Genomic DNA, 27,416 nt, shown 5'->3' on the forward strand with positions numbered 1-27,416 from the left:
GCGCTCACTGTTGGAGGTGAGCAAACACTGATGGACAGCAAAAATGGGAGGGGCAGGTCTGGACAAATGGACAAAGATGACTTTGGGCTGGCCTTATTTTGGACCTGCTGAATCGACAATGCCTATGTACCAATGAGGTGGAGAAAGACAAGACTGGAGTCAAAAAGACCTGGAGCCTGAATACAGATGTGTAGCCGCACAGCCAGAGTTCGTGGAAGTTAAATCCCTGGACTGAGGAGCGAGCCCAAGAGGCATGTGAGAGGAGGAAAAGAATCCTGAGAAGCAACATTAAAAGGCTTGAGAAGAGTCCTCTACAGAAGACGGTTAAGAAATGAACTGAGAATTTACTGCAAGACAAGTCAGGAGAGAATTCTACCAGGGCAGTTGGACTGACTCAGAACAACTGTGACACCTAAAAATGTCTCCAGACATTGCCAGCTATCCCGAGGGGAGAAGGAGCAAAACTGCCCCTGGTCGGAAACTACTGGGCAAGTCAAAGACTGAAAAGTCCTCACCAGAATGATCAGTGAGCCAGTCGGTGACACCTTAGTAGGAACAGTTCCAGTGGGATGACACAGGACAGATTGGAGCTGATGGTGAAGAGTGGATGAGGAGGTCAAGAAGTAGAAGCAGTTCAGATGATCTTCCAGAAAACTCTTCCCAGAAGTACAAGGAAGGGAAGGAAAAACAATGGGAAGAGGCAAGGGCTGAGACCTACACGTTCACCTACTCGGGGAATGAATGCCAAAAATTTAGGCCAGCCTGAAGAGGAGGCGGCAACAAGCTCCTCTTCAGGACTCCAGGACTCAAGGACCTTCACAACCTCACCACTGCCCACTGAGTTACAAATACAACATTGCACCAGCACAGGTGACAGGACCCATAAAGCCCAGGACACTCGAACGTTACAATCATCCCTTTCAGTGTGGGACTCCAGGGTATCAATCACAAGGCCCTAACCAACTTGTCTGCCTCCGCTCCTTTGATCACTGCGGCTCCCCCATCTACTGCCTGGGAGTCCACAGCCCTTAATCTTCATTTGTCCAAATCCCACTCGCCTCGTGCAGCGACTCACAGCATGGACTCTCAACCAGACTGCCTGAGCTAGAAGCCCGGCAGTACCACTGTTGAGCTGTGTGCCGTTGGACAAGTTACTTCTTTTTATCTCCATTTCCCGTACAGAATGCAGATAACAACTGAATGTACTTTATATGGTTGTTATAAGAAAATTCTGATACATAGATGGTGCTTAGAGCAGGGCCTGGCACCTCATAAACCTCCTCCCCTTCTTCCCATCCTTCGAGGCCCACCTCTAGACACTGATCTCACCAGAACCACCCCTTCCCCAGCACAGTCTGGTCTGAACCTTACTTGAGTCCCCACTGTGATCCCACCAGGTTGAGGACTCCAAAGAGGATGCCTTAGTCATCTTTGTGTTCCTGGCATCACCAGGCCTAGGCCTGACACACATCCCATGCTGAATAAAGTTGCCTTAAAACAGGCCCACGAAACCCAACGTGACCAGCAGAGCAGAAGGAAGCAAGCAAGCTGAAATCCTAGACAGAAAGACCTACATGTACTGAAGTGCACCGAAAAGAAGTAGAAAAATGGTCTGTAAACTGAGTAAATTAACTGCAGTCACCTGGGCTGTGACCTTTAGTGTCCTTTAAAATGTTAATTAGTCAATTAAAGTTCAGTTGCTTTTATCTTCAGTCCTTCGGAGAAACAGCCTTGGAGGGAAGGTCTCTGAAATGTAATGACAGTAACCAAAGTGCTAATAACCCAGGACTCATGAAATCAAACTGAAAAACGGCCTCACTCTACCTGTGCATTTATAACATCCAAAATTTAAAGTTTTAAACCTGAGATTGGCTTGGTATTTCTTTTTAAAGTATTTTCACATTAAAGAAGGTAGATTAAGAGGGGGAAAGTCCTATTTATATCTTTCTCAAAAAGCTGCAAATGGATCATTTAACCAATACTGAGCACTTCCTACATACCAGGTCTTCGGAGCTGGAAGAATCAGCAAATGGTGCTAAGAGCTCCCACAGAAATCTCTGCGGGAATCACAGAGGAGGCAGTATGGCTCCAGGTCCCTCTCCCTGACATCGCCCAGCCTCCCCATAGCCGTCCTCACCTGCCTTCTGCCCTCCACGGCTCGGCAATAGAGAGCTCCCACGCCAACCTGCCAGCCTGCTTGTTTACATCTCAGCCACTCTGATGTGATCTTTGTGGCTAGGCCTCAAAAACAAAGACAAGGGCTTGAGACCAAATATGTGCAACCGACACCTCACCCTGTTACACACCTCCAGCCCAAGGGCGAGGCTCCAAGGAACAGGGGGAGTAACGGGGAGCCTTGGGTACCGCACGACAGCTTCTGACAGGCTTTTACAGCTCATGCAGCCTTCTGATGAGGCCACGATGGGCTGGCCTCTGTACTCAGACAGGATAGCCCTCAAGGCTTGGTTAGAACTTGTCCTCTCCCCCCCACCCACTGTCCACACTGGAAAGGCAGCTGGGAATAGTGCGAGTGGGGTTTGGGAGACTAGCTGTTTGACATGGAGCGGTTTCCTGCTTCCTCAACTGTAAAGTGAGAACAAAAATGCCTGACCTCATTCACAGCAAATATATGTGGAAGCGCTCTATAAAGCTCCCTAACAACTCCCCCATGCTACCTACCTCTTCTGTAACTTGATACTTGTATATCTGGCTCCCTAAAAAAAAAAAAAACAACCTAAATACAAACTGCTGCAAGAGATTTCCTACTTTTTCAAATGTTTTGGACCCACAAAAGGGGTTCAGAAAGTCACGAATGAGGCCATACCTCTTTTTCCAATTTCCTAAGTCTTACAGTTAACTAAAACATACAGGAAAAGATTTTAGAACTCTAAGAAACAGCATGAGTGCCCTTCAGATCATACCTATAACAAATGAGCAATCTATTTTTTTAAAAAGATTGTATTTATTTATTTGAGAAAGAGAGAGAGGGCATGAGCAGGCGGGAGGCAGAGGGAGAGGGAGAAGCAGACTCCCCTCTGAGCTTAACTGAGCCACCCAGGCGCCCCACAAATGAGCGGTCTTATAGAAATGCATTTGACTGCTTCCTCAACGTGGTCTCTAAATTTATAAAATTTATAAAATTCCTAGCTCTTAAGAATTGCAGTCCCACAAAGGTAAAGGTATAAACAGAATACAGACTGATCCAACAAAACCATTCGTGAGATGCGGGGAGAAGGAATGGCACAGTCAGTGAGGGCCTGTGTCCCGTACATCCCTTAGGACATGCGTCAAAGCTGTGATAGTTGACTAACAAGCCATATGAGAAAATGTTCCTTTGTGCATTTGTACAAATGTATATAAACCCTCCAGTGCGTTTTTACAGCTTCATCGTCAGATACTCAGGACTCAGCTTCTGTTTCTCCCTGCCCAAGTGAAAATAATTAGGGATCACCTCATTCCGGGCAAAAATCTCACATGGTTTCAAGTCTGGACAGTAAGATAGCTAGGCTGACATCACTTGGGCAAAGTCTGTCACTCTTCCCAGCCTTCTCATCCCGTATCCTGCCTCCCACACCTATTAAAAGGGAAGGATCTGACAGCAGTCATTTACACCGGCTGCCCAACAAACCCAAATCCTGACACACCCATTCACACTAACAGGAGCCCCATAAACCAGACACACGTTGCCACTGTCAGCTTTTTAACTGTAAAATGAAATGTTTTCACCCCTCTTAAAATAGTTGCAAGCATCACAAGCAGGTGGGGAGTTCAGTAGGATGGATGGGGAAGGAGGGTCTTCCGAAGTCATACTAGGCTTTCTAGGTGAAATCTAAGGTAGGCACTTGGTCACATTCAGCCTTGTAGACCCACTACTGTGAAAATCATATTAAGTGCCTAATGAATGTCTTATTGATGGAAAGTACAGTGACTGAAGCGCTGAAGGATGGGCAGGGAGGAAGGGTGAGCCCTTGGGTAGCACTGTTCTCATTAGGTCTTCCAGACTCAACCCAGGACTCCCACCAATTTCAGAGCACAGCCTGGCCCTCCATCCCCGCAAACTTACCACAATCTATTCTTACCCTCCTTCGGTATGCAGTTACCAAACGCAAACTGGAGGGTTTCTGAACCACTATTTTATTACATATATCTTTTCCATATGGTAAGTCCTTTTACATGGGAACACATCCCCTTGTTTTCAGAGCAAATTCTCCTCAGGGTATGAAGTTTCTGACTAGAGGATCCTCAACTCCAGCGTCCTGAAAGGCCACAAAGATTGGTCAATGAGGATACAGCCTGTGGAGCCAGCCAGCTTGGATTTGACTCTCAGCTCTGCAACTTAATAGTTTTAGGATCTTTGGCAAGTCACTTAACCTCCCTGTGCTTCTGTCTTCTCAACGTGCGGAATGGCAGAAATAAGTGCCTACCTCAAAGGGTTGCCGTGAGGATTAAAGGAGTTATTAAAGCAGCTCACACAGGGCCTGGCACATAATAACCACCATTTAAACAGAAGCAATTATTATTAAAAGCCCTATCACTTTATATTACTTGATGTAAAAACCAAAGAACTTTGAAATCATTTAGTGCAAATCCACAAGCAGGAAGTGACCATCTGCCTTTTCCCGTACATAGTAAGTGCAAGAAAAACATAACAAAACAGGGTGGCATGCAAAATAATTCACAAAATATTTACTGACAAGTTTTAAAGAAATAGATGCACAATTTTCTTCTTCTAACCCCTTAAAGATGTTCTACTGCGTATCAGACAAATAAGTACCTTGCTATACGTATTTTTTCAAAATCTAAGCAATCTTTTCCAAACCTAGGTAACAGGGTTTCATAAAGCATGGCTACATTTGATTCATGGGCTGTGTCCCTGAAGAACTCACATAATTCAGAACTGATTATCCCACAGTCTGGGGGAAGGGTGTGGGGAATGCATCCTCAGAACACATAGATCTATAATCATTGTGTTGTACTTTTCTTTACTGTTGCTTTTTAGTATCAGCATTATCTCTAATATTTCTCAGTTGCAGCAGCACATAAATTGACAGCATGGCATATCATAGTGTGTTTTATCACATTTCTGTTCAAAAGTTACTGATTTTCAGGATGTTCTTCAGCACCAGTATTAGCATACCTGGATATTTTGCAAAATAAAGACTTAAATTATAATACTTAATTTTAAAATAATAACACGTCACCAAAATCCTTGAAGAAGTTCTATAAACAACAAAGAGTTCACGTAATATTGCCAAGGGTTAGTAGGTATTTCTCTTTATAAGAAATGGTGATGCCACTGGGTATCAAAGCATTTTTATAATTCAGTTGACCTGCTAGCTTTGAAAATATGACACAGCTTGATGCACAACTGGGGGAACGTATCCGCTGAAATTCTGCACATCATGTGAAGCTTTTATTAATAGTATTTGTGTCATTAGTTGAAATTTGCATTAATTTAATTTGCATATAATGGGATCACACTGTACTAGGAAATAAAGCAGGCTGCTTTTTCTTTTGCTTGGAGATTTTTTTGATCCTGAGGGTGCTGGATCACAGAGAACCACACAGCACCCTAGCATTACATGTATTGCCCGCACTTGCCCTGAAGGAAAGGTAGGTTCAGGAGCTCTCGGAACCAAATCACAGTATCATAAATTAAGTGTGTGTACACATGAATGAGTGTGTGTGTATTTGTATGTAACTGCAGAGAAACTGCTAAATTGTTAAACCATCCCATTTCGTTTATTGTTGAGGTATAACTGACATGCAATGTTTTTATTAGTTTCAAGTGCACAACGTAGTGATTCCCCAGCTCTCAACATGACGTGGTGCTCAGCAGGTTAAGTGCAGTCACCACCTGTCACCAGAATTACCACGGTACTACTGACCGTGCGGTCACCACCTGTCGCCAGAGTTACCACGGTACTGCTGACCGTGCGGTCACCACCTGTCGCCAGAGTTACCACGGTACTGCTGACCGTGCGGTCACCATCTGTCGCCAGAGTTACCACGGTACTGCTGACCGTGCGGCCACCACCTGTCACCAGAGTTACCACGGTACTACTGACTGTGCTGTACTTCTCATCTCCACGACTTATTTTAGAACTCCAAGTTCGTACCTCTTAATCCCCTTTACCTATTATGCCCATCCCTTCACCCACCTCCCATATTTAACCAGTTTGTTCTCCATATTTAAGAGTCTATTTGTTCGTTCGCTTTTTAGATTCCACATATAAGTGAAATCATATGGTATTTGTCTTCCTCTGACTGACTTACTGTACTTAGCATAATACACTATAGGTCCATCCACGTTGTTGCAAATGGGAAGATCTCACGTTTTTTTAGGACTAATATTCCGTTGTATATATTTACCACATCTTCTTTATCCATTCCTCTGTGAATGGACACTTGGGTTGCTTCCTTATCTTAGCTATTGTAAATAATGCGTCAAAGAACAGGGGGGTGCATATTATCTTTTTGAACTAGTATTTTTGTTTTCTTTAGGTAAATACCCAGTAATGGAATTAATAGATCATATGGTAGTTGTTTTTAATTTTTTTGAGGAACCTCCATACTGTTTTCCACAGCGGCTGCACCAGTTTGCATTCCCACCAGCAGTGCACGAGGGTCCCCTTTTCTCTGTGTCCTTGCCGACACTTGTTGTTTCTTGTCTTTCTGACTAGCCATTCTGACAGGTGTGCAGGGATATTCTCATTGTGGTTTTGGTTTGCATTTCCCTGATGACTAGTGATGTTGAGCATCTTTTCCTATGTCTGTTGGCCACCTGTAATGTCTTCTTTGGAAAAATGTCTGTTCAGGTCCTCTGTGCATTTTTTAATCAGATTGTTTGGTTTTTTGGTGTTGACTTGTGTAAGTTCTTTATATACAGATAGATAGGATATCAATACTTTATCAGATATATCATTTGCAAATATTTTCTCCCATTCAGAAGATTGCCTTTTTCAATAATCCCATTTTTAAAGACTCCAGAAAAGACCTCGTGTCATCCTTCAATACTATATTCCAATTTTAAAGTATTTTCCTTGCTCTTCTGAAATACCATAGAACTTGATTATCTTTGTCAATGTCCTCTCCTTTGCCAGCACAAATATTCAAAATGTGGCCATATAATCAAAACCCTACATTTTTTTATATGTGATACCCACTTCCCACCTAAGTTCTAACACAGCATCCCCAAAATGATGGCCTACCTCTTCTCTCTTGGTGGGCCCAAAACGGTACCTGGAGCCCAAAGAGTGGAATCGGCCTTCTCCTCTTACCTCTAGATTCTGATGTGGTTCAAGGCAGGCCACCCCACAATGTGCCACTTTGGCATGCAAATTATTTCGAGCTTAAGATAATCAAGGCACAACAGACTCAAGAAGAGCTTTTTAGCTCCCCCACTTATCTAAAAAAATTTAGACAGGGAGTCTGTACCAGGAAGAGAGCTATTTCCAAAGGTAACTTTTTGTTTGTTTGTTTTTACTTAAGAAAGACCTCTCTGCAGGGTAAACACTTATTTACCAAACATTTGCTCTTCTCGTCTTCCTGTAAATGTCTTCCTCCCCTCTGAAGTCCCAGACTCCTACACCTAACCTCTCTTTAGCTCGGGGTGGCATATAAACTTCAACTGCTGTCAGAGAGCCGCTCCTGTCTTTGTGCGGCTCCCATACATATGTAATTAAATCTGTTTTTCTCCTGTTAATCTGTTTTATGTCCAATTAGTTATTAGGCCAGCCAAATAACCTGGAAGGGAAGAAGGGAGAAGTTTTCCTCCCCTACAATTTCCAGTGGCCTCAGTTGAAAAGACAAATGGCTTTACCTCCTCCCTCGTCTGTCCAACAGGTAAAACATATGGCTGCATGATTAACTGGCAACATGGGTCATCTGCAGACCAGGTACCTGCCAGAGAATACAACCCATAACTCATTGCTGTTCGATACTTTCCAAAAGCTCAACTGAGAGAAACAATTTTTAAGAAAGATTTCACAGGTGATGTCCACACACTCTAGATCAGAGTTCCCGTGGGGCATTTTGGCCTGCAGTGTGACTTCTTAACCCACTACAGGCTTTTTTGTAATAGAAGATAAACCCAAATGCCTCTTAGGTGCATCTCGGACTCTCCAGGTCATCCAGGCCTCCACTCCAGCCCCCTTCACACTTACTCATGCCAGGACTCTGGAGGTGTTTGGGTACATGACTCCTGTGCTAGATAAAAGCTATCCCTCAGCTAAGCTAGGTGTCACACAGCTCGTTACCTAGACCACATTACTTCATTCTCTGGACAGACTGCTTTTAATGACACAAGCAAGCCTAATAAATTTTTTTTATTTATAAAAGGATACTGTCATGGACACTGGTTAGTATTTTACAACGCCTTATAAACGGCTAAGTGACCGTTTCTGTTTTTAATCTGATGGACACTGTAAAGTACAGCACTGCTTCTGTTTGCTTCTTCCTTCTATGAGTTAGAAATATGAAAACCAAATTTGCGACCCACCTCTTGTGATGACTGAGGACATCCATTATTTTTCCTAATACTGCTCCTAGTACGAATATTCTCATTTATTATTTATCTTATAGTATTACATGTATTTTTGAAAAACACTGTATTTTATAGTAAAGAAGGAGAGTATAAATGATGACAAAGAAAAAAACCTATTTGCCATCTAATTTTCCATTCAGTTTTGCCTAGTAGATATTAAAATCTGTACTTGACGGGTGCCAAGGTGCCCCCTCTCCTCCTCACTTTTCAAAGTCAACCAGAGAAGGGTGGGAAGGGAGAGAAGAGGCCAGGATAACCCACCGTCCCCACGGGTCCCACAAACACAGCACCTTTCATAAGGGCCACCCTCTCTGCCGTGCCCTGGGCTCCACTCCTCAGAGAGGCACCCTGTGGACAAGCCAAGTGCTCTCCGTCCTTGAACCACTCACTCATCCATTGCACACCTCTCCTCTCCTTTCCCTTGGCTCAGCATCCTCAGCCTCAGACTCTGCTAGTCATATCCAGGTCTCCACCTATTCTTCTCTCACCCGGTTTCTCTCTCAGCATTTCTCCTCTCTCAGACACAGCCTGGGCTGCTCCTGTCACTCTACCCTGCCAGCCAATCCAGCCCTCGGTCCACCTGGTCCATGCAGGTGCCTCTCCTCCCACATCCCCCCACCTGCTCCCAGCCTCACTGGTGAAACTAAGACAATAGTGAAATGGGCTCAGCTTGCTCCCAACTCTACCCTGCCTGGTCTTCTGTCAAGGATCCTCTCCTTGGCTCTAACCCACAAAGGCCAGACTTCTCAGGGTGCTGTCATCCTCATGTGGGCCCAGGCTTGTCTCCACTTAGCTGTTCACAACAGCATTATCTTTATGTCCTCTGCACCTATTCTTCTCCCTCATCTATCAAACCCGGAATTCAGAGTCCTACAAATATGAAAAGGAGAGTCTCATATTTACCTCAGAGACTAGATCTACGAGGTGAGGCAGACAAAGAGCAATGAACTGAGAAATGACAAGTGATAAAGAAGTGGCCACATAATTTGAACCTACACCTAGATCACATCACATCACCACCAACAACGACAGGAGCCCAACAAAGTCATCTTAGAATGACTACTTAAGAAATGTCAACAGAGGGGCGCCTGGGTGGCTCAGTTGTTAAGCGTCAGCCTTTGGCTCAGGTCATGATCCCAGGGTCCTGGTATCGAGCCCCACATCGGGCTCCTTCCTCAGCGGAGAGCCTGCTTCTCCCTCTCCCTTGGCCTGCTGCTCTGCCTGCTTCTGCACTCTCTCTCAAATAAATTAAATCTTAAAAAAAAAAGAAAAGAAAAGAAAAGAAATGTCAATGTAGGGATGCCTGGGTGGCTCAGCTGATTAAGCATCTGACTCTTGATTTCAGCTCAGGCTGTGGTCTTGGGGTGGTGGGATTGAGGCTGCACCCTCAGTGGGGAGTCTGCTTCTCTCCTTCTCCCTTTCCCCCATCCCTCCCCCCACACTCGCACACGTACTCTATATATAAAATAAATAAATAAATATTTTTTAAAAAAAGGAATGTCAATGTAATAATGGGGAGAGTAACAGATTACTGAAGCTATCTAGTCTTCATCAGGGGCATTAGCAATCATAATGGCAACTTTTTTTAATAGGAAAAGATCATATTCATCAGTAAACTAATCATAGAAAAATGTACTCATATATAAGAACTATAAATTTATAACAGATGTCAACTGAAATAAGGCACACTCACATATGTGCATGAGTTATCTATGAATAACTATAGATACAACCTTCTCCGTGTAAATTTACACACACATACATGCGTCCATGTGCACATGCACACGTCTATCTACATGCTATTTCCACAGTGAAAAACAAACAAAAAAATGCTTGCATTTAACTTTTACTTGCTCTAGTGCAGAAAACCCAAAATACTCTTTCATAGGAAAATTGCTTATTATGTTCTTCTACATTTACAAACAGAAAACTGTGAAACAAAAACTAGAAAGACAAGGGCCTTCAACCTCTTATAAACCCGAACTAGTCCTCGAAAGGGAATGATTGTTTTGCTAACCAAGTTCCTTAACAATTAAGTTTTAACTTCATGATCCACTGTGAACCCCAGTCATTTTTGGCCTTGCCTCCAATTGCCAGTAAACAACAGTTTACTTTATGGGTTCCCCTTTCAGGTGTCACTCTTTGAATGTTGGCCAGCTCAGCATTAGCCGCTGCAGCAATCTGTCATCACCATTCGGAATTCTGACCACATTCTAGAAGATCCTCATCAGCCCCTACCTCCCCGGCCGGCATCAATGCAAAGTCAGTAAGCATCTCTTCCCTGCAGTGACACAGGAGTTTGAAGCCTGCCAGTCTAGCAGGTTTACTTCATCTTTTTTCAGATGCTGGAGTAAAAGAGAATGATGAAAAATATACACAAATGAGTATTTGGAAAAAGGAAATATTGATAACACTCTGTGCGCAGATGTGAAGACATCAGTATTTCCAGTTTCCTTTTTTCTGCTCCTGGAATGAATCAGGGAACATCAATACAGTACCTGACAACCCTGAATATCTTCCATCATCACAATTGATCATGAAAATGGTAAAAGTCTGTCATCTGCAAATATTATGAATTTGAGGCCAGATTTTTTAAATCAGCATGTGCTGGTAAATAGTCTTAATTCACGAGGTCTGACACACCAAAATCCTCTGAATCATTAAATAAAGAAGTCAAATACAATACAATGTGAGTACTTGACTGTAGGTCACTAGAGATCTGGACATCTGCAAAAAAAAGTGTAATTATATACTTAAAATGCTTTAAAAACTCAAAACTATAAAGATAACTTTCATACAGCAAACTTCTCAAAACGATCTGGTCTCTGAATAAGTCAGTTTTCTTAGCAGGTTGACTATACATAATTGCCTAAAGAAAGAGCCTTCAAATTTTCCAGGATACTAAATCAACACACATTTGGGCAAACGTATGGCTTTTTAAAATGTCATTTAACAAGGACCCTGTTCTAGGAGACATAATCAAAATGCCAGGGTTTGTCTTAGGGTTAAACACTTGTAACAGAAGAAAGAAAATACGCAGTGGCTCTCAAAATCAGCTAATTACGACTACTCGCTAATCAATTCAATTCAAATAATGTTTTTGAACACCTGTTATGTGGCCAGTGCAGAGTTTAGCACGTCAATTCAAATAATGTTTTTGAACACCTGTTATGTGGCCAGTGCAGAGTTTAGCACAGGAGATGCCAAGTGGTGAATAAGATCATAAGTCATTTTTTACTATTTCTTTGAGTATCATACTTTTTTGAACACCGAACACTTTAAAAAATATAAGGTGGCAACTCTGAAAACCAGATTCCCTCTCCTCCTTACTATTGCTGTTTATTTAGTGATTTTCTTGCACTAATTCTGTAAAGTCTGTACTTTTTTTTTTTTTTTTTTTTTTTTTTTTCTCTCTAAAGTTTTTTTTTTTTTTTTTTTTTTTTTTTTTTGTGCAGCCACTGAAGTCTCTGCTCAGTTAGTTTAGTGATAACTGAGCTAATAACTGAGTCTCCCACCCTTCACCAAGGGGCTGTGTGTGTGTGCTGGGACATGCCTTCAATGCTTCAACAGTTCACAACTGTTTCAGCCTTTCCTTACTGCTTGTGCAGAGCCTCAAGGCCAGACGTGACGAGGGCCACTTCAAGTACTTCCTGGGCCTGCGTGCAGCCCTGCCCATGGGCACAGTCTTCTGGAGCACCAGGAATATATCCGAGCTTTTCATGAGCCCCCTATGGACATCTCATTCCCAAGATTTTCTTTTTAAGTTGTTTGGCCAACCTCTTGTTTGCCCCAACTGCTATCACTGACCCAGCCAGTTGTGGCATTGAACAATTGCTGCTGATTGTTTTCAACAGATATCCTAAGAATAGGACTTCACCACCTGGCAATTTTTGAGCCAGGTCAAATAAAGACAAGTCCTATGAATGAGCCTTTACTGGGGAGCTTCCAGACAAGTAAATAGTGACAATTCTCTGGAGCTCGGGCTTTTGGGGAAGCTCCAAACCTGTTCTTCCCCCTCCAACAACTACTAGGCTACTTGTTTAAAGCTACCATGGAGCCAGAGAGAGGGAGTGGGATAGAGCAAGTTAAAACACAACAACATTCTAAGTGAAATAAGTCAATCAGAGAAAGACTTGTATCATATGACCTGAATGATATGAGAAATTCTTAATCCCAGGAAACAAACTGAGTGTTGCTGGAGTGGTGGGGGGTGGGAGGGATGGGGTGGCTGGGTGATGGACATTGGGGAGGGTATGTGCTATGATGAGCACTGTGAACTGTGTAAGACTGTTGAATCACAGACCTGTACCTCTGAAACAAATAATACATTATATGTTTAAAAAAAAAAAAAAGATAGTAGGAAGGGAAGAATGAAGGGGGGGAAATCGGAGGGGGAGATGAACCATGAGACTGTGGACTCTGAGAAACAAACTGAGGGTTCTAGAGGGGAGGGGCTGGGGGGATGGGTTAGCCTGGTGATGGGTATTAAGGAGGGCACGTATTGAATGGAGCACTGGGTGTTATACGCAAACAATGAATCATGGAACACTACATCAAAAACTAATGATGTAATGTATGGTGATTAACATAACAATAAAATAAAATTTTAAAAAGAAGAATTAGAGAAAAAAAACACAACAACATTCACTGTTCTTACTGTGATTCAGTCCTTTTCCTTGAATATACACTCCAAGGATTACTGCAAGCCTATGGTTAATTTCCAGAGTTCTGAAAAAGTTGAGTTTAATCATTTTTGCATTGTTCTCATTATTTTATGGAGAAGCAGATTTCTAAAGGTCCTTACCCTGCCATTCCAGAAGTGCTTCTTAATATAAACTTAAGTTTATATACATACTTTGTTATAGAAAAATATGATAAAATAATCAAAGAGACTTTCAAGCAGGACAATACTTGGTCTTAGAATAAAATTCTGGGTAAGAATTGAATAGAAATCAAGAAAAAATGTAAAATTTCTGACTACTGTTTTTTAAATAGCTGATAAATGGTTATCAAGTTACTATGATACTGGAATTCTCTTTAAACATGTTTAAATGATGTTTACAATGCAATGGAAACGGTACCCTCCGCATTTATTTAAATCTTTAAAAAACTGGGTGTAACAGCATTAAACGTGCAAGAGGAACTGTGCTTTCAAATTCTATTAGGGGTCACACAAGCAAAAACGTTTGACTACCACTTTGAAATCAGCCTTCTGAAAAAAAAAAAATCACACTATGATTACATCATACACACATTCAGGAAACTCAGAAACGCCCAGATTAAAGCCCAAGTCCTCTGAGTATGTTAAAGGAGTTCCACAATTAGGCCCTAGTCTGGTCTTCCCACCTAATCACCCACCAGGCCCAAAAGCGAAGCCTCTGCTTCAGTCACGGTCTCTCGCTGTGGCCACAGCACAGAAAACAGATTAGAGGGGAACCAGTGGACACAGACTGAGGAAGGCTAACTGCACCCCCCGTTGTCCCCACACCACACCTTAAATTCACTACGTGTTTGCGTATCATTTCTTGATTAACTGCTAAGTATTTTTTTAGTGAAAACCAGGAAGTTTTCTTAACGTTCTCAAATATTTTGAGACCTTTCTCTACTACATAAAAAAAGACACTAAGTCTTATACATAAAGGGAATAAGTTAATACAAAAATATTTTGTCAATTTGTTTTAATTAGTATAGGAACTACAAATAAGCTCACTTAAGCACATCTGTCTTAACCTCAGATTTAGTTTATCCTCCCTTATGTTATTTTAGTAGCTGAGACTGCTCCAAAGTAGGTAGCAAATCTAGTACACGGCGATTACATTCAATTAAACATGTTTTTTATGCTTTGAATAGGGTTTAAACACATGCTTTTACTCAGACAAGCCACTCTATACAAATAAACATGGAAGTTTTACATTTAAAAAAAAAAGAGCTCTTCAACTATATTTAACAACTTGGGTTTTTAACATTCTCTCAATATATTGTTTATTCTCTTAGACCTATGCTCTTTCCTTACTTTCAATTAGAACCCACAGCCTACCTAGCCTCAAGCTCACACTAAACTGAAAGCTATAGGCTTCTAACTGTACCTATTTTTTATTTCTATTCTGGCTTTCACGTTCTGTTATCGGTAAAAAATCTGTATCAATAATGACTATAAAGTAGAAAATTCATTTTTCCTTTTCTAACAGAGGCCACGTCAAGATCCCAAAGGACAGAGACCCAAATATGCCTGGTTTAGGCTGAATATCAGAATGAAGATAATGTTTCCATAGTTTTCCAAAATGTTTCTTAAAAATACCAAAGTTTCACAGAATAGAAATAAGGCAATCTCTTCATATTCTACAAACATTTCCTAAGCACATGGGATCCTTTAGTGATCTGCCCAGGGTCATCCAGCTAGTAAGTGGCCTTCCCTCTTCCACTCTTATCCATACCACACACAGTTCAATAAGTGCATAAAGCCACCTTATAAGAGACAGTGACCAATAAGCTTTGTGTAACCAGATCATAATAAGCAGTTCTATAATTTGGAACAGTGTCTTATTCAAAATTATAGCAATACTTACTGTGATCTGATGACCCAAAAGCTTATTCAAAATGTTCAATACTCATATTAACACTCAGACTTACCTTAAAACTAGGTACAAGGAAACCCAAATTAAAGAAGTGCTTAAACCCAATTATGATATAAAGGTTTCCTGACCCCATCTTTGCACTCCTTAAAAACAAAGTTGGAGGGGCGCCTGGGTGGCTCAGTCATGAAGCGTCTGCCTTCAGCTCAGGTCATGATCCCAGGATCCTGGGATCGAGCCCCGCATCGGGCTCCCTGCTCTGTGGGAAGCCTGCTTCTCCCTCTCCCACTCCCCCTGCTTGTGTTCCCTCTCTTGCTGTGTCTCTGTCAAATAAATAAATAAAATCTTAAAAAAAAAAAAAGATAGAGAGGGGTGCCAGGGTGGCTCAGTCGGTTGAGCATGCGAGTCCTGATTTCAGCTCAGGTCATAATCTCAGGGTCCTGGCTGGGATCAAGCCCTTGGGTCAGGCTCTGCCCTTGGGTCACGCTCTGCGCTTGGCAGGGAATCTACTTATGGAGTCTCTCTCCCTCTCCCTTTGCCCCTCCCCCGCACTCACACGTGCTCTAAGATAAATGAATCTTAAAAAAAAAAAGATAGACAATGTGATAAATCTACTCTAGCTAATAGAGTTGCTAAACTAATAAAAAAAAGTTATGAGCAAAGGCTTACATTGTCATTAATGAGAATAAAGCAATTTTCCTTGGAGTTGCTAAACTAAAAAAAAAAAGTTATGAGTAAAGGCTTACATTGTCATTAATGAGAATAAAGCAATTTTCCTTGGAAAGAATGTAAAGAAACACACCATTCCATCTGAACTAGGCAGCAGAAAAAGCACGCGGACGTTGAGAAAAAGCAGCTCAGCCTGTCTTGCCTGAACCCTGTTTGGGTCAACAGACCGGGTCAACATACCAGCTGAGATTATTTAAGACTAGTATATTTAAATCATAAAATCACAGCACACCGTAACAAAATTCATTTCCCTACCCTATCCATACCCCAAACTAAACTAAATCCTTATAATCCTTTGTTTTCCATGTGCCTTTTCTGCCCTGTTGAGCTCCCTGAAAAATAAACTTTCTGCTCCCTTGCCTTCCCTTCAAAATAAACCTGGGAAAATGTTTTATAGTGATCCCTCCCAGCCTGGCAGTCACTCTGCTGGGATCCAAGGAGAAAAGACAAAGCTTTTGCCTGGGGGCCACACTGGTCTATTTCTGAAATGCTGCATCAGCAACCAACAAGCAAGTTACAAAATCTGTTGCAACAAGGAAAGACTTGTCAAAGGAGAGAACATGTCTAAGTCTTATACATACCTCAGTAAAAATAAAAATTAGACTCAAGAATCAGTCATGTCTCTGTCCTGGTCCAGCAGTTTACCACATATTCACACTCAACACAACCTGCTGTAATATGACTTGTTTTCAAGACAGTATTTCATAAGATTTTCTACTGCTAAGGAAACTCAAAGTTATAGACCCCCACTGAGATATTAAGCCAGTGACGTCATTCTAACTAGACATTCACTCCTTTTCCAATTACTTCTGTGGAACAAAGATGTAACTTTATAGTATGGTCACTCTCAAAGACTCAAAACTATTCATTTCTAAACTAGAGGGAAAAAAAATATATACCATTTATAAAATTACCAAAACTCTCTGGAAATTTCTTTTTGCTATAGGAGAATTTGTCACAGTAGATATAATTCTGGGGAAATATATAAATATATATAAATGTATACGATTATATACTAAATGAATTCTAAATAGTATTTCCAATCTGTCAAGAGAAAAACATTTCCAATTAATTCTTTAAAAATTCTTCCAAGTCATCTTTAGATCACATACCTCATGGAAGATTAAAAAGTTATGAGGAAAACTGATTTAGTCCAAAGTCAAAAGTTTCAAATCTGAGTATCTCAAGGATGATGTTTACAAAGTGTTTTTAAATCAACCAAATCTCAAGAAAAACAATCATTCAACATATTGATACATTTGCATGCACACATTAATACTTACACATACCAAGCATCATATGCCTATATAAGTTATTTTGATAAAATCCATACTACAGTTTGATATATCCAAAATTCTTCAATGTAATTTAAAAGGCAAAATCTAGGGGCGCCTGGGTGGCTCAGTCACTTAAGCATCTGCCTTCAGCTCAGGCCATGATCTCAAGGTCCTGGGATTGAGTCCCATGTCGGGCCCCTTGCTCAGCGGGGAGCCTGCTTCTCCCTCTGCCTGCCGCTCCCCCTGCTTGTGCTCTCTCTCTCTGACAAATAAAATCTTTTAAATAAAATAAAATAAAAATGCAAAATCTAAAAGGGAGGTAAGGAAACAAACGAAAGCCACACGTAAGCATTTCAAATGCTTTTACAGCAACACTTAACTCCCACTCCATAGGACCCTAGAGGCAGGTAAAGAGCAAAAAGCAGAAAGGCCTGAGTGAATCAAGACACAAACTGAGGCATGATTCAGATCCAGGCGCATACACATACATCATGCAGCACAACAGCCAAAAGCAAGGCTCTGTTAATAAAATGGTTAAAATCATAGTGGAATTTGCTGTTATGATGAAACCTGGGGACAAGATGATTCACAGATCCCAACAGAACAATCCCCAAGTCAGCTATCCTCACTCTGCTGAACAGAACCCTGCCCAAGGCTTCACCACAGTCCTTCTCCTGGTGGGGTCAGAAAGCTGAGGCAGAAACTCCTAAGAGCTCCTCCCTCGAGGGGCTGGCCTTGCCCTAAGAACAGCTGGCAAGCAACTGCAGATTGTCCTGGAAAACCTGCACAGCAGAGCTCCTATACCTGGATGTGGAAAGAAACTCCCCCAATAAGGATTCTGGAAGAATAACATTTGCTGTGAACTCAAGGGGGGAAAGAAAGCCAAGGCCTGGCCTGGGTTCTTCAACACATCAGAGTGTGCATTCAACTCGGTGGGAAGCAGCCACACTACCACAAAGGTAATTAAGAACCAAAAATTCACCCAGAAAACACTAAAACCCCCAAATCATGACCCAACGATTTGCTTTTTCAAACATTTGCTTGCAAAGAGTTGGTCACAAACAATATATCATCTTTATTTTCTACAGATAAGAACATTTGGGCTAAGGGGCACCTGGGTGGTTCTGACTCTTGATTTCAGCTCAGGTCATGATCTCGGGGTCCTGAGATCTCTCGCTCTATCTCTCTCTCAAATAAATAAATAAATAAATAAATAAATAAATAAATAAAATCTTTAAAAACAAAACAAAACATTTGGGCTGAGAAAAGTTCATTGGTCTTGCAAAATGCCAGATCTCAAGTTATGACCTATGTCTGTCAAATCTCACACTCTCTGGAACAAGCAGTGAGTTTGGGAATCTCTTCCAAATCACAGCCATTTGAGAAGCACAAGGGCCGACTAGATCAGCATGATGCATGGGGGTGCAAATAAATTTTGGTTTGACTGAATGCTATATCTTCATTTTATTAACATACAAATGTAATTTCAATCCAAGTGCCACAATGAGAAAAAGGAGTTCTTGTGACTTGGCATTTAAGGGTGTTATCACAAGGAAGTTATGGGCAATTTAGCCTTAAGAGGACTGAGTCTGCAGCTTTGTTCTTTTTTTTTTTTAAGATTTTATTTATTTATTTGAGAGAGAGAGCATGAGAGGGGGGAGGGTCAGAGGGAGAAGCAGACTCTCCGCTGAGCAGGGAGCCCGATGCGGGACTCGATCCTGGGTCTCCAGGATCATGACCTGAGCCGAAGGCAGTTGCCCAACCAACTGAGCCACCCAAGCGCCCTGCAGCTTTGTTCTTGAGAAGAGGTGATAAGTAACTAATAGACCTTTATCTACAAGTTGCAAAGTCCTACGTAGCTAGAATAAAAAGTGCAAGGTATTTTAGAAATGTGCAAGACATGACAGGTGTTGAGCACTGCAGCCCAGCTGTCAACTGGACAACAGCGGTCAGGGAAGTGGAGGGTCAGGGAAGGCAACCAAGTCTGTGAAAACAGAGCCTCGAAAATTAAATACAAAAAGGGAACAGAACCTCACTACCGTTAAGAGCACTGCTGTGCACTGATATCCAAGTGAACGCAGTCATTAACCTTATGCCATGCCCACACTGCTTTGCCTGCGAGTACCATAAACAGGCTCCTTTCCTCAAGCTCCCTACCTTTCTCCTGAGTTCTCTATGCGGATGTTCTGTGATCATACAAAACCGTAACATTTCTAACCAGCAAGCTCATCTGAAATAAGACAAAAGATAAACAACAGACCAGTGAAAATGTACATCAAAAAAGTATCCTGGGGCGCCTGGGTGGCTCAGTCGTTAAGCGTCTGCCTTCGGCTCAGGTCGTGATCCCAGGGTCCTGGGATCGAGTCCCGCGTCGGGCTCCCTGCTCGGCGGGAAGCCTGCTTCTCCCTCTCCCACTCCCCCTGCTTGTGTTCCCTCTCACGCTGTGTCTCTCTCTGTCAAATAAATAAATAAAATCTTAAAAAAAAAAAAAAAAAAAGTATCCTGAATATACAAAAACTTTGTGCAAATCAGTAAGAACACAAACATCCCACTAGTGAAATGAACAAAAATCACAAAGAGGAAAACACCACGAATGAGCAGTATACATATAAAGGCACTCACTCACTGACAATCCACCAAATGCAAATAAAAATAACAATGAGATGTAATTGTTCATCTATCTGATGGGTGGAGATGAAAATGATCATCAAAACCCAGGCTGAGGACTGTGAAGAAAGGCGCACCCCATGCAGAGCCAGTGGTCATGCAAACAGGTAAACCCTTTCTAGAGGGCACTTTGGCACTTCGTCTGGAAGCCTTAAAAACCACATGCCTTGGGCACCTGAGTGGCTCAGCTCAGGTCACGATCCTAGGGTCCCGGGATCAAGTCCCACATCGGGCTCCCTGCTCAGCAGGGAGTCTGCTTCTCCCTCTCCCTCTGCCTGCTGCTCTGCCTATTTGTGCTCTCTCTCTCACTCACTCTCTCTCTCAAATAAATAAATAAAATCTTTAAAAAAAAACACACACATGCCTCGTGACCAGTGATCCCACATCTAGGGCTTTAGCCTACAGTCCATTAAAAACAGGAAGTGTCAGTTCAAATGTTCACAACCTCCACAATTCCAAGACCAGGAAATCCTTCCATCGTAATGAGAAGGAATCAAATCAACATGAATGGAAAACGTATGAGTGAAGTGCTTCCTTGGTCAAGTGTTTTGTTTCACAAATTTAATTTCAGTTCAAGTACCCAAATAATAAGCGTAAGGCCTTTTAAAAGTAATTTAAGGGTGCCTGGGTGGCTCAGTCGTTAAGCGTCCGCCTTCGGCTCAGGTCATGATCCCTGGGATCGAGGCCCACATTGGGCTCCCTGCTCGGCGGGAAGCCTGCTTCTCCCTCTCCCACTCTCCCTGCTTGTGTTCCTTCTCTCACTCTCTCTCTCTCTGTTAAAAAATAAATAAAATCTTTAAAAAAAAAAAAAAGTAATTTAAACAGCCCTATTGCTTCCTTGAGGTTTTTATACTGCATTTAAGTCCTCTACTTAAAAACATGTTCCTTATTTATACACATGCACAGGTGTCAAGATGGGCCCAATATGACACAGGATCAAACTGTGGTATCAGGGTCAGGCACATCTCTGTAACCCAAATATGCCTTTTCTGCAAAAAGGGAAAGAGGCCTTATCTGGAGCTTAGTGTCCTCATCCTCAAGTGCAGACTGCCGACTGCTGGGTGTCGTATCTGGCTCCTAGAAAGCACTCAATAATGGGCAGTTGTGGTATCATCATTGTTCCAATTGCTGGAAGCAGCTGCTTCTCCTTTCTGTGGATTCTATGGGTTCCGTAGCTCTAACACACCTTGCACCCGGGAATCTTACCCAATTTGCTCTGGAAGCAAGACATCATCTGCACATCTAAAACTAAATGCCTAATACGGCGGCACCATATCATTACAGGGCTAACAGCACTGCAACATGTAAGCACTGCCCCCCGAGAACAGATCTGAAGGGCTTGAAACCACTTGAAGTCGTTTTTGGAGCTGCCCCCTATGTTAGATGTACATTTTCACCTCTACCAGAGGACACTTCCTATTTCTCGATGCCAGGCTCTCTCCTGCCTTCTGGCAGCACTGTGTGTGTTCAGTAACAACCGTCACCAACCATCCTCAGCTCAGCCTCTCAGATTACAAACTGCACATGCTGCCAATCAAAAATAGCCAGAACTTGATTCTGTACATTCCCCAGTTTCCACTTCTGCCCAGACACTGAGCTTCATCAGGCACTGATAGATAACAAGTAATGTGTCACTTTAATAAGAAGTTATATAATAATAGAGTTCTACTAAAATACTATACTGAAATAACCACATTCAGGAGTGCTCATTTAGAAATCTTAAAGACTTTGTGATTCAGTTTCAACATCAGTGTCAAAAGACTCTCCTGAGATGCTTTTATAACTTGAAAGGACATGGATCTGAAGTATCATCAAACTTATGCTTATCCCTAGGGAAAAAGCTACATTTTAAATCTGGCAAATACCTTCCTTACTTATATGAGCAATTTGATACCCTGTTAACTTTTGCCTAAACTTATCCTTTTTCTCAGTTTTTTAAAGGCATATGCTTTAAGACCATCTATTTCTAATAAATTTCCAACAAAATAAAAATTAAAAATCCTGAATTATGACACTGTCTTTTGCAATCTGACTACCTGTAATTGCTATCACGGGGGTAATGTGATCTGAACTGCAAAATATTTTGGAGAGATCAAGAATGTGCCACTGTAGCCTAAAAATTATTTTCAGCTGAAGGCATCTGAGTTCCTGAAATCTCTTGTCTGCCTAAAAGCAGAGCCTCTCAAAAGAACTGACTTAAGTCTCCTCATAGAAGCAATCAGGGAAGACTGACTCTTATCACCAGAGAGAAGTCTCCATACCACACCTAAGCAGACATTGCCACAAAACTATCATTTCTCTCATCTATTCTCTAAGGGCCCATTTATCTTTCCAGAAAGTTATTTCTTTTCCTATAGGTGCCCATTTTCCTCTCCCCTTCTCTTATTAAGAAGTCATCTGTTTTCCCGTGCCTTTCTCCCCTCCCTTTCTCCTATTAAGGTGGTATATAAGCCATAAATTCTAACCCCCCACTTTGAGTCAAATTCTTTTCCTGTGATTAAATGTCTTTTCCCTTATTAATTTATCTTTTGTTGGCTTAATTTGCAGACCCCAATTATTACACCTAAGAGGATGGAGGAAAATCTTTTCCTCCTGACAACTTAAATCTACAGATTACATTATATATATGAGTGTATATGAAAATCATGCTAACTTTATTAATTGCAGTCAAAGCAATTATGATTAACATTTAACACTTCCTCTTTAAGTCTTCCTCTTTTCTTTAAACTTCCTCTGAATCTTTGTTTCTAACTCTTAATTGTTTTCAAGTATTATCCTCATAAGTATAATTTAGCAGAAAGAATCTGTTTCCCTTTTCTACTTCTAATAAATCAGGACATAAATAAGTAAGCATTAGAAACACTACTCTCCGCCGTTTTATAAAAATACTCTAGTACAGGGCGCCTGGGTGGCTCGGTTAAGCATCTGCCTTTGGCTCAGGTCATGATCCCGGGGTCCTGGGATTGAGCCCCACATCAGGCTCCCTGTTCAGCGGGGAGCCTGCTTCTCCCTCTCCCTCTGCCCAACACTCTGCCTGCTTGTGCTCTCTGTCAAATAAATAAATAAAATCTTTAAAAAAAAAAAAAAAACACTCTAGTACAATCGAACTGAAACATCCTGTTGATTAAATAAAGCAAGTTGCTATTTCACCAACCACTGAGAACTGGAAGCTTTCTAAAATATACAGAATGAAGACACACATACACACACACACACACACACACACACACACACAAAGTTACTTTGTACAAAACAATGAGAGCCAACCACAACCACAGTTTGTTTTAAAACTGATCCAATGATGATAAAAATAGAATGACAAACCAAGAAAATTAATCCAACCTGGCACAGAGATATATATATACTTTCTACGGAGCTATGAAAAATAAACCATAGGAACAGCTCTCCCTCCAGAGAAAACCCCTTCTGCTCAGATGGCCCCAACCACTCCTTGGCAGTTGGTTCTCTTAAGTTAACCTCAATTAGCTAAACTTCCATGGCTCAGAAAGCACAGGGATGCTGGTGCCCACAATGAAGACAGACTCTCCCCTAACAGCCATGGGTACTATGCCCACTGCTTTACTGAAAAACCACAATCAAGGGTCCATGGCAGGTTGGGCCAATAATCCTTGACTAGTTGTATCCAAAGAAAAATTGCTAAAATACCATTCTATTGAAATTACGACTCTATCAGCTTGTCAGCAACGTATAATGACAAACCAACTAAACGAACCTACACCCTTTTGCAGGTGCAGCTGACCATGTATGTGCCTGCTTACAAACCTCAAGGACGGTCCTCCACTGGCTACAAAACATCCAGATTTGACCATCTGGCCCCACTCCCTTTCCAGCCTCCTGTCCTACCGCTGCACCTGAGACCAGTCATAAACTCCTGGCAGCAACCAGAACTTAAGTCTCATTCTCACCTCCCTCTGTTTGAAACATCCTCCCTTTGCTTTCAGAGCTAACTGCTTCCTACAAGACTCAGCTCAAATATCCCCTCCTCCAGGAAACAAATCATTTCCTCCACTGGACATCCGTAGCACATTATCATGGCTCCTGGTGTTCACATGTCTCTGTCCCAACTTCACCATGAGCCTGTAGGAATGTAGATTCTGATGCGTTCAAGTACAATTCAACGTTAAACTTCCAATTATAGAATAAACCATAGGTACATAATAAATGTTTAGTAAATGGATCTGTACACAGATGAACAAAACAATGAATAAGCAAACAAATAAAACACTTGAACTAATGAACTTTCTAGTTGTGGCCTGGAGAGAGGGGATATTAATATTAATATGTCAGTAATATTAAGCCCTGGCTGATCCCCAAAGAATACCCTGAGCTCCCCACCTCCTGTCAGCTACTCTTCAACTCCACATGTTTATTTCACTTCTCCATATCATAATACAATCCCATCCTTTTGGTTTTTTTAAGATTTATTTATTTGGTGGGGAGAGGGGAGGCAGAGAGAGAGGGAGAGAGAATCTCCAGCAGACTCCTTGCCGAGCACAGAGTCCGACACGGGGCTCAATCTCACGACCCTTAAGATCATGACCTGAGCCAAAACCAACAGTCGGGAGACTTAACTGGCTGAGCCACCCAGGGGCCCCACAATCCCCACCTTTAATCCAAATTTTTATCACCTCAGAAGCTCCAGCTCTTTATTTCTAAGCTACCCTTGTGTAGTGTACATGTAATAACCTACTTGTACTGGTTTCTATAAAGGCTCCCCGTAGACCATAAGCCCCTTGGGCCCAATTCCTTTGTCCTTGTAATCCCAGAGCCTAACACAGTGCCTGACAAATAGCAGGCACTCAATACCTGAGATGAATAAATAAATGAAGGAATGAGGATATAACAGTTTTCACATTTTGCTTTTTACTTTTTTTTCTTTTCTGATAAATCATCTGATTTTTCCATGTAAACTATAATCAAAAAGAGATGACGAGGGAAGAACAGATCACCTGTAATCAAATCAGTGCTTGAATAATAACCTGTATGAAATCAGTCTTTTCTTATATTAATATTCACAGACCCTTCACCACCATCTTACTGTCTCTTGGTGTCTGTTCTCAATGCAGAATAGTTTAAAAGTCTTGTAACTGGAGGCACCTTCTCCCACGGTTTCGCAAGAAGAAGGGCAAGTCCGGCACAGTAAGTAAGACGAAAGAAGGAAAGGAACCAATAGGCACAACTTCCGACATGTAGGAAATCAGTTTGAAGCAGTGGCAGCCTATAAATAGAGCAGAATTGAATATTCTCAAATAATAGAGCAAACACACATTACAACTTCTACGGCCCCTGCACTGAGATAAAAACTTCCATGGATGCTGTCTCATTTAACATCCCCAATGGTCCTTAGATATGAAGGAATTGAAGCACAGAGAGAGAAAGAAATCTGACCAAAATTATGATGCAATGAAGTTGAAGAAGCTTGGATTTGGTTCCATAATATGTGCAATATAGTGATTCAGCAATTCTATGCATTACTCAGTACTCATCATGGAAGAAGTTGCTGCGGCTGAGGTCGAAGAGGTTGCTGCCTGTGTTCTCCTTTAGGATTTTGATGGACTCCTGTCTCACACTGAGATCTTTCAACCATTTGGAGTCTATTTTTGTGTGTGGTGTAAGGAAATGGTCCAGTTTCATTCTTCTGCATGTGGCTGTCCAATTTTCCCAACACCATTTGTTGAAGAGACTGTCTTTTTTCCATTGGACAATTAATATAACATAATAAAATTAAAAAAAAAAACTAATGATGTACTATATGTTGGCTAATTGAACATAATAATAAAAAATAAAAAAAGAAAAGAAAAAAGAGAAAAAACAAACAAACAAACAAAAATAATGAAAACTCCCAGGAATTGACAATTTTGTGATTTCACCTTCCTTTCTTCATCTGGAAAATGGTAATTGTTGTGAAGATTAAATAAGAAAATAATCTTTCCATAAGAGGAGTAACTGTTAGGAGATTATTTAGCCTTCCTTGACTTCCTTATTTGTAAAATGGAGACATTAGTGTCCATTTTTTTAGGTGATTGTGATGATTTAATGAAAAAATATAGGTAATGTGCCCAATGCTCATTAATTCCAACCTAGTAGGTGCTCAAATACCTGATTTCTTTCCTTCTTCCTCATTTCTGAACTAAGTTAAAGTACTTCAGTTGGCTGAGTGTCTTCTGATGAAAGTGTTTTCTGAAATATTCAGGTTACTTATATATGAAGTAATATATTTGGACAAGTAAGAATTGCTATGACAATTCAGGAAGATAAAAAAGGAAGTGAATGGGCCAATTTTGTAATTAATGCTAAATCCTTCTAAGCATTTCACAGCAATTCAGAATCTCTTTCCAACTGGTCTGTAATCAGATTATCTGGCATCTGATATTTGGAGAAGCCTAACTGAATTAAACTCTGTTTACTCCAAAGCTGCTTCACTCCCTCTTGTGTACCTCATTGCAACTACCACTGAAGAATTGAGTAGTTCCATAACTGAATTTTCTATGAGATTGATTTCCCAGGTACTATTCTTATTGCCTATTTCCTACTTCAAGTCTTCCATGAGTGTGAGATCACACACTTGCATCCTATTACAGATAATCCAGAGATGTTAAGTTTTCTTACTACATCAGGAGGTAAAACTTCTAATGTAAAAAAATTGCCAAAACTTAGGAAAGTGTTAAAATGGTGGTTATCCAGAAATGATGTGTGTTAAACTTTCCATAACAAATGTACCTATTCTCCTATGGCTGGATATTAAAGTTGTTTCTGAATTTTTGCTTTTTAAGATAATGTACTGAATATTGTTTATAAATTGGCTTTAAAAATTTCTTTGAGAATAGAGTCCTACAAAGGGTATTGTTGAGTTCACACGTATAGAAAACCTTACTGTGATTCTTAGCACTGGTAGAATATTTCCATAAAGTTGTTAATACTCCTGACAGTTGTGGATTTGTTTGCTTCACCATTATCTTGAGCGTTATCAGTTAAAATGTTTTTTAGAGAATGTCAATTTTATAACTAACTTGCATTTCCACAATGGCTAGTAATATTAACATAATCTCATTTGATTATTGGTCACTTTTATTCCTTTCACAATTTTATTTTGTGTGAATTATTTTTCTATATACTATGTTCATAATTCTACTGGAGTTTTAGTTTTCTTCACATTGATTTGTATGAAGTTTTACATACCAAGATCATGAAAATTTGTTTATAGTATATTTCAAATATTTTTTCTGCATGTATTGTTTACTTTTTATTTTGGTTTGTTACAACCTGTGATGTTCAAAAGTCTAAAAATTTGCATGTGGTTGATGCTACCTGTTGTTAATATTGTGATTTCTTCTTTTGTTTTATGCTTTAGTGTTATTTTCAACATAAGATCAAATACATTTTGAAGTATATTTTAAATTTTTAAGTGATTTCTCATTTAACATCTGGCTTTTTAATCCACCAAGAATTTCTGTTGGTGTATGGTAGTAAATAAAGGTCTAATTTCATTAGGAAAAAAAAAAAAAAAAGTCTTGTAACTGAATGAAGTTGAACAAATCACAAAACTTATAAACCTATTACTGATAGTGCCCATATGTGCCAGGCCCTGAGCCAAGATCTTTAATA

At 40.9% G+C, this 27,416-nt stretch overlaps 1 protein-coding gene across 4 annotated transcripts in view; it reads right to left on the reverse strand.

The window, feature by feature from the left end:
• Positions 1–27,416, reverse strand: part of HECA (hdc homolog, cell cycle regulator) — a 47,180-nt gene that overhangs the window by 12,801 nt on the left and 6,963 nt on the right. Inside the window, exon 1 of one of the 4 annotated variants that reach the window (XM_032407782.1) lies at positions 19,281–19,446. The exons of 2 other annotated variants lie outside the window; for them this stretch is intronic. The gene's annotated coding sequence lies outside the window, so the exon portion shown is untranslated. Of the gene's footprint in view, positions 1–4,079; positions 6,144–19,280; positions 19,447–27,416 lie in introns of those variants that run through there. One more of the 4 variants, XM_032407783.1, reaches the window with a different exon arrangement.

The sequence above is a fragment of the Phoca vitulina genome, unplaced genomic scaffold (assembly GCF_004348235.1).
Source record: "Phoca vitulina isolate PV1807 unplaced genomic scaffold, GSC_HSeal_1.0 scaffold9, whole genome shotgun sequence".
Lineage (NCBI taxonomy): Eukaryota > Metazoa > Chordata > Mammalia > Carnivora > Phocidae > Phoca > Phoca vitulina.